Below are 16,492 nucleotides of genomic sequence, written 5' to 3' on the forward strand. Positions count from 1 at the left end.
ACCATCTCAAAAAGCCTAAGAAATCATGTATTTAACCATGCAGACAACAATGTCCAAAACATAGGGCCTGTGGGTGGGTGGAAATGGATGAAAGAGGTCAAAAGTTGGTGGGTAGCGGGGCACCTGGGTGGCTCAGTGGGTTAAGCAACCGACTCGTGATTTGGGCTCAGATCGAGATCTCAGGGTTGTGGGACGAGCCCTGCGTTGGCCTCCAATCTCAGCACAGTCCGCTTGGGATTCTCTCGTCCTCTCTCTCTGCCCCTCTCTTCATTCCTAAAATGAATCAGTCTTAAACAACAAAAACAAAAGTTTGTGGATAGTCATGGGGTCAGGACCTCCACATAGGACCCTGACAAGCAGGGCCCTTGTCTGTGCTCTGTCGCTGATGCTATGTGACTTTGGCCAATCAGTCTTCCTCCCTCAGCCTCTGTTTCCCAGTCTTCGGAAGTGGGCGCATGGCCTCAGTGGTGGTTTCTAAGGGTCCCTCCAGCTCCAAGAGTTTGAGTCATTTTAAACAACCAAGGACCCATCTGCCCCAGGACCAGCTTTTCAGAATCGACCCCCAGCACCTGCATAGCAGAGGCCTCATGTCAAAGGCCTGCTCAAAAGAAAGCACCTTCAGAACTTGCTGTTGCTTTGGAATCTAATAAGCTGAGTTTCTTGAGAAGCGGTGTTTTACTTAGCCCTGTGGACCCTATGTGTATGCATCTGTATGAGCAGGTGATCATTTTATTACCTTTTATTGGTAGTAAGCTTTGAAAAATAATTTAAGTATATAATGGAGAAATGTAAATAAATTTCTATATAAATTTGTTTAAGATGAACTGAATGTATTTAAAGGTCCATTTATATGTTCTTTTATGTAACATGTAGTTTAATAAAGTTCCTGTTTATGGGAGTTCTGTTTTATCCTCAGCTTACTCTGTTGATGTACGTGTGTGTGTGTGTGTGTGTGTGTGTGTGTGTGTGTGTGTGATCCTGGTGGAAGAATATATAATTTCCTGCACACAAAAAGGCCTGGATGCAGGAGGGGCAGCAGGTTTGAGATACAGCAGTCTTGTCCTCATGAGGCACAAGAGCCAAACTGGGCTGTTGGTGTGTGTCTTCTTGGTAGCCCCGGACCCATGTTTAACTGAAGGTCTAGAGAGCGGGCCTGGCGCCAGGCCTGTGGGAAGGCAAGCATGCATCCGACAGGCAAGCCATGGATGGAATGTTCACCTCGTACATGCTTGCATTATTCCATGTTTGGGGCCAAGCTTTGTGTAATCTCTGCGGGACCAGCAAGTCTGGATCTGCTCCTATGTGTCCTCATGCATGTTGGCTCGGGACAGTATTGGGAAATCACAGCTCCTTTCTTCGGCTGCCTCAGGAATGCGCAGAGAGGGAGGGAGGAGTGGTTTTATTTGAAATGCAGTGCTGGTGCTTACAGGAGAAGAAAGGGGAATTGTTTGGAAGATGCTCCTCACAACACCTCGGGGTTTCCTATCAAGAATCAGTCCTGGCTACTCTTGCACTTAATCTGAAGCGGTTTAGACAATCCCAGGGTCAGGCACCAACAAGAGTGTGAATGACGGGCACCTGGGTTGCACAGTTGGTTGAACACCCAACTCTTGCTTTTGGCTCATGATCTCAGGTTTGTGAGCCCAAGCCCAAGCCCACATGGGGGGTCTGTGCTCAGCGTGGAACCTGCCTGAAGTTCTCCCTCTCCCTCAACCCCTCCCCCTGCTTGTGCTCTCTCTTCTCTCTCTCTCTCTCAAATAAATAAACAAATATTAAAAAAAAAAAAAAAGCGGAGTAGATGATGTCCTTGTGAGTGGCTGTCTGCCCTGCAGGCACTGAGAGCCTGGTTTTGCCTGTTATAAGCTGATTGGGCCATTGGACCCCTTCCTACACCTTCAACCTGTTATATCGGGTTACTGACATCAACCAAAAAGAAGACTATTTTCACAGTGGGTCTCAAGTAGTTTTCTTTTTATCCTTTTATTTTGTGGCTTTCACAAGGAACCTGTATTCAAGTTCCCCTGAAGAGACATGTTGAGTTTAAAGGGGCCACAGTTGTTCCCAATGGTTCATTCAAAATTCTGCTTCTTTATGCATTATGGTGGGAAGCCCCAGAATAGTTGGGTGGAACTATTAATTCTGCTCTCCAAGGTGTACAAATTCACCAACTTCTGCCTCTAAGGGTACAATATCCTACCTCCTTCCATCTGGAAATGATGATATTTTGCAATTTCATAGAATTTTCTATTGAAACTTTTAGTCTTAATTCATATACTTTTTATTTTTATTTTTTTTTAAGTAAGCTCTATGTCCAGTGTGGGGCTTGAACTCATGACCTCAAGATCAAGAGCTGCGTGCTCTACCAGACTGAACAGCTAGGCACGCCTCGATTCTTATACCTTTGATTCACGTTCCAGTCCTGCCCCCACAGTGAAAAAATGAAGAGATTTTCGTTTTGTTTTTTTTGGTATGTGTCCTCAAACGCATATAAGCATGAAACATACAAACCAAATTAGAATAAGGGACATCGCATCTGGTTATTCACTAAGTACTTTTTTTTTTTTTTTAAGATTTTATTTATTTGAGGGAGAGAGAGAGAGAGCAGGGGGAGAAGCATGGGAGGAAAGACTCTCAAGCAGACTCTGCTAGCTGAGCGTGAAGCCCAATGCCGGGCTTGGTATCACAACCCTGAGATCGTGACCCTGAGATCATGACCTGAGCCAAAACCAAGAGTCGGATACTCTACCCACTGAGCCACCCAGGGACTCCACTCACTAAATACTTCTTAAAATTATTTGGGCTGTGAACACACACAAAAATGGAGGCCAGTGGGTTGGCGGGGTCCCTCTACTCAGCGTCTATGGAGTAACCTCGCATAGCTTGGACTGAATTTATGGCATGGTTGAAAATAACCCAGAGCGTGCTCTCCCTGGGGGAGGTCTCCGTTTGAAAATATCTTCCAGTAAAGTGCCTTATGGCTCACTGGATCACCTCAGGAACACAAAAGTAACATTCTTGTAGTGGAAGAAAATGGCTTTTCTGTCTTCCAGGCCACAGCTCTGCAATGAAGTTTTGGCTTCCTGGTTGGTAGGTAGGACAGGTGGACACCATTGCAGGTGAGGTCACAGCCATGGGCAGCACTCACAGGCCAGTTCTTCACAGGCCCTCAACCCAGGGCCCACCAGGAGCGAGGTACAACCTCACTGTCAGCCTGTGGCACGAAGGTGTGTGGATCTTTTAATGAGGATCTGCTTGAGGTCCCTATTGATGCATTGATGCCAGACCCTTGAAATCAGGCCTGGAGTTTGCCCCCAACCTCTCTGGAAACACATAAGGGCTGAGTCATAAGCCGGTCATATTCCCCGAGCCTGCTTGCCAAGTAGATGACGAGGAGTTGAGAATGCACTTTCCCAGAGCAACTATGTCACACGCTGTAGGTAGGTTTCTAGGCCAACTCACAAAAAAAAACCTATTTAACTCATCCATAGGTGGACCATGGCATTGACGTTTCCATACAAGAGACCTCACTCGCAGTGGAGTTCCTCCAGGAAAATGAAATGCCAGGGTGCCGGGAACATCCCTCCCCAGCTTTGTGGCAGCAAGCAGAGGTTAAGGCTCAGCAACCTGAGGGCACCACTCTCTGAGGTTCACTCTCCACTGCTACAGAAGAAAAGTCCTCTCCATTCTGGAGGTCAGACACAGAGGCGCCCATCTTCCAGGTGACTCTGGTAAATGTGAGCCATTTCTGTATCAGAGACTACCTTCTGTTTGTTCTTCCTAATAGAGGGCACATAAGTTCAATGGAAACGTGTTCCCTTTCTGCTTTCAATTTTCCAGGAGGGAGGCTAGATTCACCCATATGCCCTTGCCTTCTGATAACCAATGGGAAGCTGGCAAGGGTCATGGGGGCGGTTGCTTGTGTGGCTAAGGACAACGGGGAGCTGGGCAAGTGGGTCATTCAAGGAGGGCAGGATGTTTGCTGCAGGTGGTGAGCTCCCTGACAGTGTCTGAGAGGCCAGTGGCACACCACCTCCCATAGTGTGGAGTGCAACAGAATCACTGGGGCTGGTGGGTGATTCCTGTTCCCACTCTAGACCTATAGCAGCTCAGAATCTTTCTGGTGGGGTGCCCAGGTTTGCATTTTAACTCCCCAGGGATCCATTTTTCAGCCTGCTGTTGAGAACTAGTGGGCTGGAGAGAGGCCGGAGACTGGGGTCCTGATGAGGGGGCTGATGAGTTTTCTCTGGGCCGGGCCCCTCTCTTAGCCCCTGTCAGGCAATGCAGGTGATTTCTCCTGAGCAACTGATGCAGAAAATTTATTCTGAGCTCAGTGCCCAGTTAGGAGGAGAGCCTTATAAGACCCTGAGGAGTTGGTCTGATTTGGATCTCAAGACAGAAAAGCACCTTCAATTATACCCTTGGCCATTCCTTTGAGTCTGGAGCTCTCTGTGATGAAATATCAGGGCTTCTGGAACAATGGCTCCACAAGAACGTAGGAAGTGACACTTCACTCCAGTCTTGAAAGGGCTGCCTTTTAGGAAGATTATAATTCAGTGTCTGTAAAGCAAAGGGAACACACAAGGAACAACGCCACCGCCATATGAATGCCCACAGTGAGATGTTGTCAGCAAACACACTCTTTGGAATTCTGTTCTTCCTGGGTTCTGGAGCTTTCCACAGCCTTCCTGAGCATCACTGCAACTCAGGTCCTGGGAGCTTTGCCCAGTGGCTGCCGTTGCTCCTCGCTGTGTGCTGGGGTGGGGCAGGCCAGCATCTGGGCTGACCTCACTGGTCAGGAAGGGGGTGGGGCAGCTCTCCAGGGTGCTGACTCAGTGCTGCATGGCAGGCTAGCGCACACGTGCCGTGTTCAGAAGGCCAGCAGAAGGAGGGGCGTGGGAAAATAGCCCCCCTCACCCTGTTTCACAGTGCGGAAACTCTTCCTGGAAGGAGGACTGGGCCCAGGTTCCTTCCAAAGCAGTGAGTCCAGAATAAGTTACCTCTTGCCACTTCTTGCTATAAATGGCTCCCCGTCAGCCTGCAACATTTGCTGGGGGAATCTGGACATTTTTGCCTCTCTCAGGGAGAGCTACTTTGCCAGTTTGGGCACATGCAGTAGAAGGGTCTGAGCTATATTCAGATTAAAATGATGGTTCAGCACTGGAAGTTGCCCCAGCAGAAAGAACAGTACCTCCATTCAGCTCTGGCTGAGCAGAGAGACGTCAGCCTCACTGGTCAGCTGTATTTTCTTCTTTCCCAGGGCATCAGTACTTCCCACTGCTGATTCATCCCTAGGGAGGAGAGAGAAGAGGTGGGCTGCCTGCAGGGCAGGCTTCTTGCCAGACAGCAGAATGGCCTCCCCGCCCCCACAGGGCCTCCTACTCCCAGGGTCAGGTTTGACTCCAGTACAATAGAAAGAAGTCACTAGATAAGCACCTGGCTAAGTTGTCTGATGCTCTCAGCCCTTTCTCAAGCCCCTGTTTCCCTCCAACCAGACTGAAGTCTGGCTAGTACTTTTCTCCCCAGAAACTCACAGCTTTGCTAAGTTACTTGCCACACACCCACCATCCCCGGGACCCAGCAGGAGGTGAAACTTGTCATTCCCATGTTTCGGTGGAGAAATTCATTCTGACAGAAATGAAAGAGGAGTGTGTGAGTCAGTGGTCTCATGCGGCTACCCAAAGCCCCGTCTTCGGTCACATTCATGGAATGACAGCACCCAGCATGAGGTCCGGCTGGTTTGTCCACATCTGGACTCTGTCCATAGCCCTGTGACACTTTTCAGGAGGAACGTTGATGAGCTGGAGTCCGACAGAGGTGAATGACTGGGACAGCCAAGTGTTGGGTCCCATGCTGAGGATGAGCCACCAAGACTGTTTAAACTGAAAGAGTATAGTAAGAATCTGGTAGTGGGGTTGATCTTATTCTCTGTTGTTCTGGAAAAAATGGAGGTAACCCTTCAGGTACAGGAGGAGCTCATGCCAAAGCCACGTGTCCACCTCCCTGGGCTGGAACCAAAGCCACGTGTCCACCTCCCTGGGCTGGAGGCCCTACCGGTCCCTTCCACCTGGAAGACTTTTCAAATCTATGAAATGGCTGACCCAGACTCAGTTGCTGAGTGGATCCAGGGGCCCCTAAGAGGGGTACCACTGCCCAGTGCCCCTCCCTCACTGGTGGGTCTCTGCACCTGCCTGCGCTTGGGTTGGACAGGTGATGGTGTGGTCCTCAGGAACTCCCAGCTGAAGGCCCCACTGAGGGTGCAGGGAGCTTCTGGGAGAAGAGGGTCTTTAGAGGCTGGAAAAGGGACAAAAACAAAGATAAAAACAGTGTTGAGTGCTGCAGGCACCAGGTCTGTGTTTGACATTGAGAGGAATGGGAAGCTCATGGCCATTCTGCAGAGGCCTGTTGGAAGACAGCTCCCCCCAAGGGGGCCAAAACCCCACCCTAGGACTGCCTGCATCTGCCCAGACCCACTTGGCCACACCCCCCGGGCACGGAGGGCTGGCAGAAGCAGCCCCCAGGCATTTCAAACCTGAGCCCCTATTCTTGGATTTGTGAAGGGCCCTGGATCGTTTCTGGGGATGCTGGGGAGACAGACAGGGTGGTGGGTGTCTCCCTGCATTGGCAGCTAGCCCACAGCCTGCTCTGCTCTTTAATGGCTATGTGACCTTGGACCTTGGACCCATTGTCTAAGCTTGAGAGTCGTAGCTTTGAGTAGCTTCAAAGCAACTGAGAGGGTTAAATCTCTCAGTGTGGTCAGACAGTGTTGGCTGTTATCACTGTTTGAGGTCAGAGCCTGTACCTAGTGACCACTCAGGGCCTCCAGTGATATGGGCTGGCCCACCAAGAAGGCTTCAGAGACCCATGTGAATCAGGCAGGGAGGCCAGCATGTGCCACAGCAGCCTGCTGGCTCGGAGTAGTGGGTCCTCACCTGGACTCTGTCCCTATCTGGCCGAGTGACCTCGGGCAGTTCCTTAAACCCAGATTTGCTTCTCTTTCTCCTTCCTCCTCCAGTGGAGTGAGCTAGGCAGGGCTCCAGGACACCTGACGGAACCTCAATAGGAGAGTTGTATCTAATTTATTGGATCTATAAAACGCATTCACTTCCAAGGCCCATGACTTCATCCTGGAGGCCAAAGTCTACAGGAGATTCCCTCCCACCTGGGACTCTGGTGTCCCTTCTCTGGGAAAACGTTTGCCCGATGCTCGCAGGGAGGGGAGGTGCCCTCCACATCATGGCAGGCAGGTGCTGGTTCAGGGAAAGGCCAAGGGAACGCACTGAGTCTGGAGTCTCCTTCAAGTCAACACAGCCCAGTGGAAGCGTGAGGAGAGAGAGGCTCTCTACACAGCCCAGCACCTTACTCTGCCATAGGGTCACCTGCTGCCCTGTGACCACCCGGGCGAGGGTGTCCTCCCCCCAACATAAAAGCTGCCATGCTGGTTGCCAAGAAGGCAGAACAGAAAGGAGAAAGACATTCCGTGCCCCAGTGTCAGCTGACACTGGCAGAAAGGAGACCAGCAGACGGGAAAGGAGCAGACCCCTGGCATTCATGAGACCCCGCATCCTGTTCTGAATGGCTCTGGGCCAGTTATAGATCCTCTGTACATGTCCATCTCCTTATTCCTCCAAAGAAGGCGGGGCTCCATGCCCTCCAAGTTCTCGTCAGGGCTCACATTCCTTGATGTTAATACGGTTCTCGAAAGAGAGTGGGGGATGGGGGGAGCCTCCCCGTAGCCCACCTCTCTGCTCCACTGGCTCACATCGTACACCAGTGGCCTCAGCCATCTCCTCAGAAGGGGCTCCAAGAGCCCACCCATTGCTGGTCTTAGTGGTTGCCTCCCTCCTGGTCTTCCTAGAGACCTGTGAAGGCTGACAGAGGAGCTCAGGCTTTGGTTCCAGACAGACCTGATTCAAATCCCAACTGTGTTATTCCTAACTTGGTTACCTTGGTGAAGCCACTTGCCATCTGAGGCTCAGTTTCTCCTCTGTAAAAAGGGAGACATGGGAAGAATGCTCTTTGGTAGCTGTCATTAATGAGAATTATATCCTGGTGCATAGAAGATGCTCAGTAAAAGGTTAACTGGGATTACTAGGGAAGTCTATTTTGTGGCTATGTCCTGTATGCCTAATGACAACTGGCTGGGGCTCTGTGCTCTGTGCTCTGGTGGACATGTGTGTGAAAAATGATGGGTCGTCAAATACGCTTATCTTTCCTCATAAAGATGATACATCTGCGGGATAAGAGAACTATGGCTTATCATCTGGCTTCAAATGAATTTCTTTTCTTTTTTTTTTTTTAAAGATTTTATTTATTTATTTGACAGAGATCACAAGTAGGCAGAGAGGCAGGCAGAGAGAGAGAGGAGGAAACAGGCTCCCCGCTGAGCAGAGAGCCCGATGCGGGGCTCAATCCCAGGACCCTGAGATCATGACCTGAACTGAAGGCAGAGGCTTAACCCACTGAGCCACCCAGGCGCCCCTTCAAATGAATTTCTTTTTTTTTTTTTTTTTTTTTTTTTTAAAGATTTTATTTATTTATTTGACAGACAGAGATCACAAGTAGGCAGAGAGGCAGGCAGAGGGAGAGGAAGGGAAGCAGGCTCCCTGCCGAGCAGAGAGCCCGATGTGGGGCTCGATCTCAGGACCCTGGGATCATGACCTGAGCTGAAGGCAGCGGCTTTAACCCATTGAGCCACTCAGGCGCCCCTTCAAATGAATTTCTAAAAGAGAAATTCTAGGAGTGACTTGAGCATACCAGACCACCACTTTCCACACATGCCTCAGTATTTGGCTGTTTCCCACAACTGAGCGCATCTTTGAGGCTCTGAGGTTGTCCCCACCGAGGCCTCTTGGGGGCCAGGGCCAGGAGCTTGTCACAGGCACTTACGTGACATTTCAAACCTGGGAGCCCTCCCGGCAGGGCCCAGGTGGCTCAGCAAAGAGCTACAGCCGGTGGCAAGATGCCCGCGGAGGTCAGATGGTGTCAGGGAAGCTGAGAGTCAGCCAGGGGCTCTGGCCGAAAGGCTGGGTTTCTGCTGACTTATTGCAGGATTCTGTGACTAAGCAAGTCAGCTGTGCCTCATGGAGGGGAACATTGCCTGTCACCTGCCTGTCGCATGAGAGAACAACGGGGTCAAGGGAACTAATACTTGAAAAGGACTTTAATCAACCACTACATGATGTCTCACCTGCTGACACCTACTGCCTCTGATGCCGATGGGGTTAGAACAGGGGACACACAACTCATCTGGGCTGTTAGAAGTCAGCACAGCAGCAACCCTTGGGAGGGTGGACAGTGACCCGGAAGAGACACTGGGGGGCTTCTGAGGTCTGGGAATATTCTGTAATCTGATCAAGGCATTGATTAGATAGGTATGTGGAATTTGTGAAAATTCAACCTTATAATAGATGCGATTTCCCTGTGTGTGTGTGTGTGTATGTGTGTATAATGCTTTAATAATTAAAAACTGGGCCATGCAGTATTTGGGGGTAGTAGTAATAGAAGCCCATCTCAAAGGCTGCTCCTTGGAGAGGCTCTCTGAGATGTAGTGTTCACGCCCCTCTCTCAGGAGAGTTACTATCATAAACCTCCACCAACCGCCCACATGAACACCTGTTCAATGTTCTTGCTTGCAGTTTTATGGGTCTGTGGGTTCCAGCAAGACTGTTGACATCCACACACTGCACCACACCGTGCAGGGCTTCTGGACGTGCCATAGGCAGAGTGAACGCCAAGCGGGCTGTGGGAAGACAAGTCCTTCCTTTAACAATGTGCCCGCCCTCCGCACGGCAGTGACATCATTTCCTGCAAACACCACGAGCTCCCATGACAGCACTGTCCAGATCCTGCACCTACCTGCCCAGGTGAGTCGGTGAGCTCATCTGAGCTCTGAAGTAGTTGTCCTGGAAAGAGAAAAAACACGAAACAACAAAGCAAAATGGAACGTGAGCCTCCCAGCTCCCAGGGAGGTTTTCACCTTGAACTCTATGCAGGAAGGGCCAGTGAACGCCAATGCATGACTTCAGACAGGGCGCCCGTGTGCTAAGATAAACACGGCCAAGCCCTTTACACAAACACTGTGGGGAGGTTGGGCTGAGCGGTCAGAAAAGGCAACCAGACAGAGAGGGGGACGCGGAGTACAGGCCAGGTGCTTGAATCTCCATCTGCTGTGCAGCTAGGACAACTAACGTGCCCTCTCTGGGCCTTGGGTTCCTTAACCTTAAAATGGGAATTTGGCTGGAATCGTTCCTATCACCCCTGAAAAAAATGGGACCCAATCACCATTCCCATGTAAAATGTCCTGAGTCAGGGTTCTACTGGTTGGTCAGTTTTGGATTGTCTTATTCTGCGTTGGGCCACAGGAGTGTAGAATAAAGCTCACCATACTCAGTTCTTGGCACACAGTTATCATCCATCTGTGCAAAGACTGTTCATGCTGGACATTATTTTATTTCCCCTCATCTCTATTCTACACTTTCAATCCCCTCCTCCTCAGTAGGCTCCCACCCTAACGCACTTGATATCTGTTCTTAGATGTATGTGTGTAAATATGTGTGTATCTATCCCTATAAAACAGGTAGCATTGTTTTGGAGATGTATTTTTAATTCAGGTAATTTACAGCATTCCTATGAATTCCCTTCTGTGTCTTCACTCTACACCCTGAGTTGTGTTTTTTTTTTAAGACTTTATTTATTTATTGGACAGAAAAAGACACAGCGAGAGAGGGAACACAAGAGGGAGGAGTGGGAGAGGGAGAAGTAGGCTTCCTGGTGAGCAGGAAGTATGCGGGGCTCAGTCCCAGGAACCTGGGGTCATGACCTGAGCTGAAGGCAGACGCTTCACAACTGAGCCACCCAGGCGCCCCTACACCTTGTTTTGTTTTGTTGTTGTTGTTTTGTTTTTATGATCTCTCCATGTTGCTGTGTGTACCTGTAGCTTTTAATTCTTTTTTTTTTTAAGATTTAAAAAAAATTTTTTATTTATTTGACAGAGAGAGAGAGAGCACACAAGCAGGTGGAGAAGCAGGCAGAGGGAGAGGCAGAAGCAGGCTCCCTGATGAGGAAGGAGCCCAGCGTGGGGCTTGGTCCCAGGACCCTAAGACCACAACCTGAGCCCAAGGCAGCTGCCCAACCAACTGAGCCACCCAGGCGCCCCTAGCTTCTTAATTCTTACTGATGCACAGACGCTGTTCTCCTTTCCCCTGTTGACAGACACTGTTGTTACTCACAGGTCCTGTTACCCTACACCGCATCCCAGCGAACATTTTCATACACATCTACTTACGGAGTCCAGAGAGAGGGTTTCAGGAACTGCTGCCTCATGCAGTCTATGTCATAGTCGCTATCCCTAGGAGAAGGGACCAAGCAGACAGCAGCACAGCACTGGAGACGCAGAGCCCAGGGTGATTCTGCAGAAGGAAGAGCGTGGCTTGGCCACCTTGTCTGGCACAGGCTCTAGGTTCTGTTCTCCAGGGAAGGCACATCTTTCATTGATGGGCTCCAGCTCTGAGAGCCACGTATCTATCCCCTTGCTCCACAGCCTCCACAATGGTTTGTGATTGATGTGGATTTAATTTACCAGTTGATTGTCTTCTCTCGTCCCAGACTCTATGTTCCTCAAGGGCAGGCCCACTGCTTTTCTCACGCGTGGTAGTAGCGAACACAGAAGCTACCCGGCCGTGAGGGAACTTGGGTGGTAAGGAACAGGAGCGAAGGCTTGGCAAGCCTGGGACCGAGGCGCAGAATTTAAAAGGATCTTGTGTCAACTGTATTCAAATAAAAAAATTAAAATTAAATTAAACTTGGGGGTGCCTGGCTGGCTTAGTCAGTAAAGCAGGTGACTCTTGATCTCAGGGTTGTGAGATTGAGCCCCAGACGGGGTGTGGAGATGATGTAAAAATAAAAACTTCAAAAAAACTAGATTAAAATTTAAAAATTTAAGAAGGCCTCGTCCTCTAGCTGCTGACCGAATGAACACGATCTGAGATTAAGGGTTTCCCTTGCCTTGTTCTAGATCTCGCTCTGACCTCAGATATTCTTTTTTTGTGGTAATTTTATTTATTTATTTGAGAAAGAGAGAGCGCATGAGCAGGTGGAGAGAGAGAATCTCAAGCAGACTCGCCCGCGAAGCACAGGGCCCAACCACGAGGGTCTCAATCCCAGGACCCTGAGATCCTGACCTGAGCCAAAGTCAAAAGTCGGATGCTTGACCAACTAAGCCACCCAGACACCCCTGACCTCAGATATTTTTGCCCTAGAAAAGCTTTTGGCCTCAAACTTAGCATCTGATGTAGTACCTTCCTCTCCCTCTTCTGTCTTTCCTTTCTCTGTGTGCCCGACCCAGTGCTAGGATCTAGCCTAGAGAAATCGTGACAGTCACTGCCCAGTAGGGGAGGGGGCATGAAAATAATCATCATAAGGCAGAGAGATGAGTTTGAAAATAAGGACAAGTCCCCACCTGGGACATCGGAGGCAGAGAAGGATGGAGGAGGTGATGGTTGGGGTAGAATTTTGTCAGGAAGGCAGGAGGTGAAGGGGGTCTGAGCGGGGGTGGGGGGGGCCCATTTGTGAACACCTGAATCAGAACAGTGCTGCGTGGTCAGGGGCTTGTGTGTGTCTGTTTCCAGAGTGCGAGGTTCAAGGCGGGGAGGCCAGGTGGTGAGTCTGGGGAGCAGGGAGGAGAGGCTGCAGGAAAAAGGGAGACCAAGGAGGTATGAAGCTCAGGGAGGACATGTGGATTGTATCCTGGGGGACAACAATTTATCAAAGAATTGTAAGCAGGAGAGAGCCGGACTAAATCTGCACTTTAGAAGACCACACATTTGCACCACTAAACGTGTGTCCCTGGGGGTCCAGAGAAGAGCTGAGGCATCTGGGGAAACAGAAAGAGCCTGAGAAATGCTTCCCTTATGGAATAGGGGTCCCCAGCCCAGTAAAGCAAAGCATGCCAGCAAAGTTGTTTTCCAGAAGTCAGAAAGGCCACAGGGCAAACTTCAGCCTTGCCCAGAAGATGAAGGACATGTCCCTGCCCCACCTAGACCCTAGGAAAGGCCATCCAGTGTCCCCGGTTGTCCCCATTCTGAGCACGGAGAGGACCGGCTGACGCGTCTCCCCACATGGCCCCAGGCAGGGGCAGCTCCCTGATGCTGGGAGGGCACTTTCTCTTTATCCCGGGCTCATAGGCCATGGCCAGAGGCGGTTTCTTTCCTCTTTCCTGAAACTGAAACCTAAAACGCAGCCTTTTAAATCCGTAAGAACCACCATCCCGTCGCTGCCATCCTGAGGAAGCCTCATTACCTGAGAGAGGAATAATTATCTTTCTGCATACTTCCAACGTTCGCTTTGCTGAGAAGACATTCTCATTTCCTCTCCACCCATTTCCCAAACTGGACTTTCAGGCTTGGGGGCTCTCTGGGAAAGTTTTTGGGGGTATCTTTGCCTTTAGGACCTTATTCTCCTCTCCTCACAGCCGAACCACCCTCCCAACCCCCAACAGCTCCCATTGGTTTGTTTGTTCCCTTTGAATCTCTTCTTTGTCCCCTGACCTCAGATCCCTTGCCAGGTGGCCAAGTTGAAAACCCAGTGCAGCCTCTGCTGTTCCTCCTTCCCCACTGTCCTCCAGCTTCCAGAAGCAGCCGCCTCAGACAATGCCCTGCCAGATCCCCTCTAAAGGCCGTGAAATCTTTCCAACTAGGAAAACCCCAGGCTACAGCCAGCTTCCTGGCAGAAGCGAGCTCCCCATGCTTAGAAACGGTGCCAAAACTTGATCTGTAATGTCATTTCAACACTGGTGACACTCACTTCCCTCTTGCAGCCCTCAAGCACCTTCGGGCCCGTCCTGAAGGAAGTCTGAGTTTCCTCAGTCTCTTAACACACCCAGGACTTGGGGATGTGTTTCAGCCCAGCTTGGCTACAGGGACACACAGCAGTGGCTCTCCTCTTAGGGAGATCTCAAAGTCACCAGGGAGCTGATTTTTAAGAATAAAGCAATCATAAATTCAGTTTTGTTTTTGAGGTTGTGCACCCAACATGGGGCTTGAACTCACGACCTGGGGATCAAGCCTCGCAAGCTCTACTGACTGAGCCAGCCAGGCACCCCCTCAGCTTTGTTTTTGTTTTTGTTTTACCAAAAGTTCAACTGTGACACCTAGGCTAATCCCAGTTCTTCCCTTCCTCCTCTTCTCCCTCACTTCCTACTCTATCTGGCCGCAGGTGAACCTCAGGAAGGCTCGGTAGGGTGCCAATGTCAACAGAAGTTCTCCAGGTCTCCAAGTGAGACCAGGTCTGCAAAATGCCACCCCATCGCATATTATGAGTGCACTGTTTGCACTAGGAGTGCGCTGGGTCATTTAGATGTTAAATCGTGGCCTGTGTCTCCAGGGAGTGAAGGCCTGGGAAAGGGGATGGGAAAAAAAGGACGGGTTGCTTGGGGTTGGGGGGCAATCTGTGTCCATGGAACCCAGCGAGCTATTTGGCCCATTGGTCAATGGAACCTTTGACCTCATGCCTCAGGGCCCTAAATACTCAAAACCTATAGACCTTCTTCTCTGTCTTTGAATTCAACTCTTTTGCTACGGTTGAGGCCAGGTTTTTGATTTCCCGGGTCTGCCCGCAGCCCCTGGAGACCAGGAAGAGAGGAGGACAGCAGAAAGGAGGAGGGTGTAGCATGGCTATTTGGGATTCTAGGGGAGAAGAGATGGATTTTCGTTATGCCGCTGTAGTTTGCTTTTGTTATAGTTGTTGTTTGTTTGTTTTTTTGCGGTTTTTTTTTGTTTGCTTGTCTTGTTTTGTTCTTACTTCAAACATCATGCTAGACAAAGTTATACAGGGCAAAGTAAGACTTGCCCTCCCCCTGGACCAGCCCCCAACCCAATTCTGTCCCTGGCTCCCGCCGTGGTTGGGCGGGGGGGGGGGGGGGGGGGCACTGGAAGCCGCGCATGCTCCGGCCATCCCCCTGCGCGTGTCCACGGTCTGCACGCGGAGCCACTGTGCATGTGGGGTCCCGCTCCGGGCCTGGCCCACCGCCGCCTGTGCCGTCTCCGCGCCGCCTCCTGCACATTCAGGGAGAGCTAGCAGCCGGGCTCTGGGCTCTCCGGCAGGTGAGTAATCCAGCGGTTTTTCCTGCCTTGCGGTGGGTGAGGTCACCTCTTTGGTGCCAGGGCAGGAGGGAAGAGAGTGAGTCACTGCACTGTTCTCCTTATTTGTCCAGCGGGCGACTAGCCCAGGTCACGTCAGTGAAGGGTCTAGGAAGGATGAGCCACTTTATTTACCTGAGTGAGTCTCTGTGCATTTGGGTTTCTTCTCAACTGCTGAGTTCCTGGGGCGACGCAAGGCAGATCAGGTGCATCGAAAGGGCACTAGACTCCGAGCCCATCCATCAGTGAACAGCTACTTGTTGGGGTCCTCCTGTGTGTCTCTGTTCAGAGGGATGTAGTGGGCATGAGAGATTGGTCACAGCCAGATAGGAAATAGGACAGGGCGAGCGGGACCATTCCTGGAAGGGGGGCTGGGGGCAGCTCTCGTCTCGCAGAGAAGCCACCATGTGACCTGGGACAAAGCGCAGACTTCACTTTCCTCCAGTGCACGGTGAAGGTGTTGGACCAGGTCACCTCTCTCGCCTCCTCTCCGTAGAGAGAGCCCACAGGAAGTTCAAGCACCCTGTTCTATGACTACGTCTTCCCAGAATCCCTCTTCTGTGGTTGCAGCCTCTAGCAAGGGAGATCTTTGTTAAAATCCTTCATCAAACAATGGTCAAAAGTCTAGAAAGCACAGTACAGCAGGAAGAGGAACCCAGCCTCGAAACCAATGCATTCTGTGCAAGTTCAAATTGACTTTGTGCCCTCTGGGCCTTTGCTGAGAGCCCAGGTGGGAGGAAGGGCAGGTGGTTCCCCAGAATTTGAGAGCCCTGGACAGCTGGGCTCATGCAGCCATAAACCACAGGGCAGGGCAGAGCCGAGACACCCGGGGAGGGAGGAGGAGGAAGGCGGCTGTGAAACAGAGGGTGGCAGAAGCCTGCTGGTCCTGGGGGACCAAAGCCCCCAGCTGCAGCGCACCCACCGGCTGATGAGTCTGCCTGTCGCATCTCAGCTGCACTGAGTAAATCCCCTAGGCACGGCTCTGCTGCCAACAGGACCAGCAGATCTGGTTTTCCCAGTGCTCTCGGGGCCGAAAGGGGAACTGAGTTCAAGTTCCACCAAGAAAATCCTGCTCTGCCGAGAGGACCAGTTTAGCCCCTGAGAACCAGAGGTGGGAAGGAGTCGAGAGGAGCTTTACCTTCCTCTCCCTCAAAGGACAGTGACTCATACAGTTTCTTTCTTTTTTTTAATTTACAGGTTAGCGTGTCACTTAGAAAGTGGGCACAATGCCCCAGGGGTCTGGGACCCAGGGTTCTTGGAGACTCCAGCAGGTGTAGTGTCATGAACTTCAACCCATGCATGAGGTTCTCCTGTCTTGGCCAGACAGGAATGGCATGCACCTGAAAACACAAAAGAGG

The sequence above is a fragment of the Martes martes genome (assembly GCF_963455335.1).
Source record: "Martes martes genome assembly, chromosome: 2".
In the NCBI taxonomy this organism is placed as follows: domain Eukaryota; kingdom Metazoa; phylum Chordata; class Mammalia; order Carnivora; family Mustelidae; genus Martes; species Martes martes.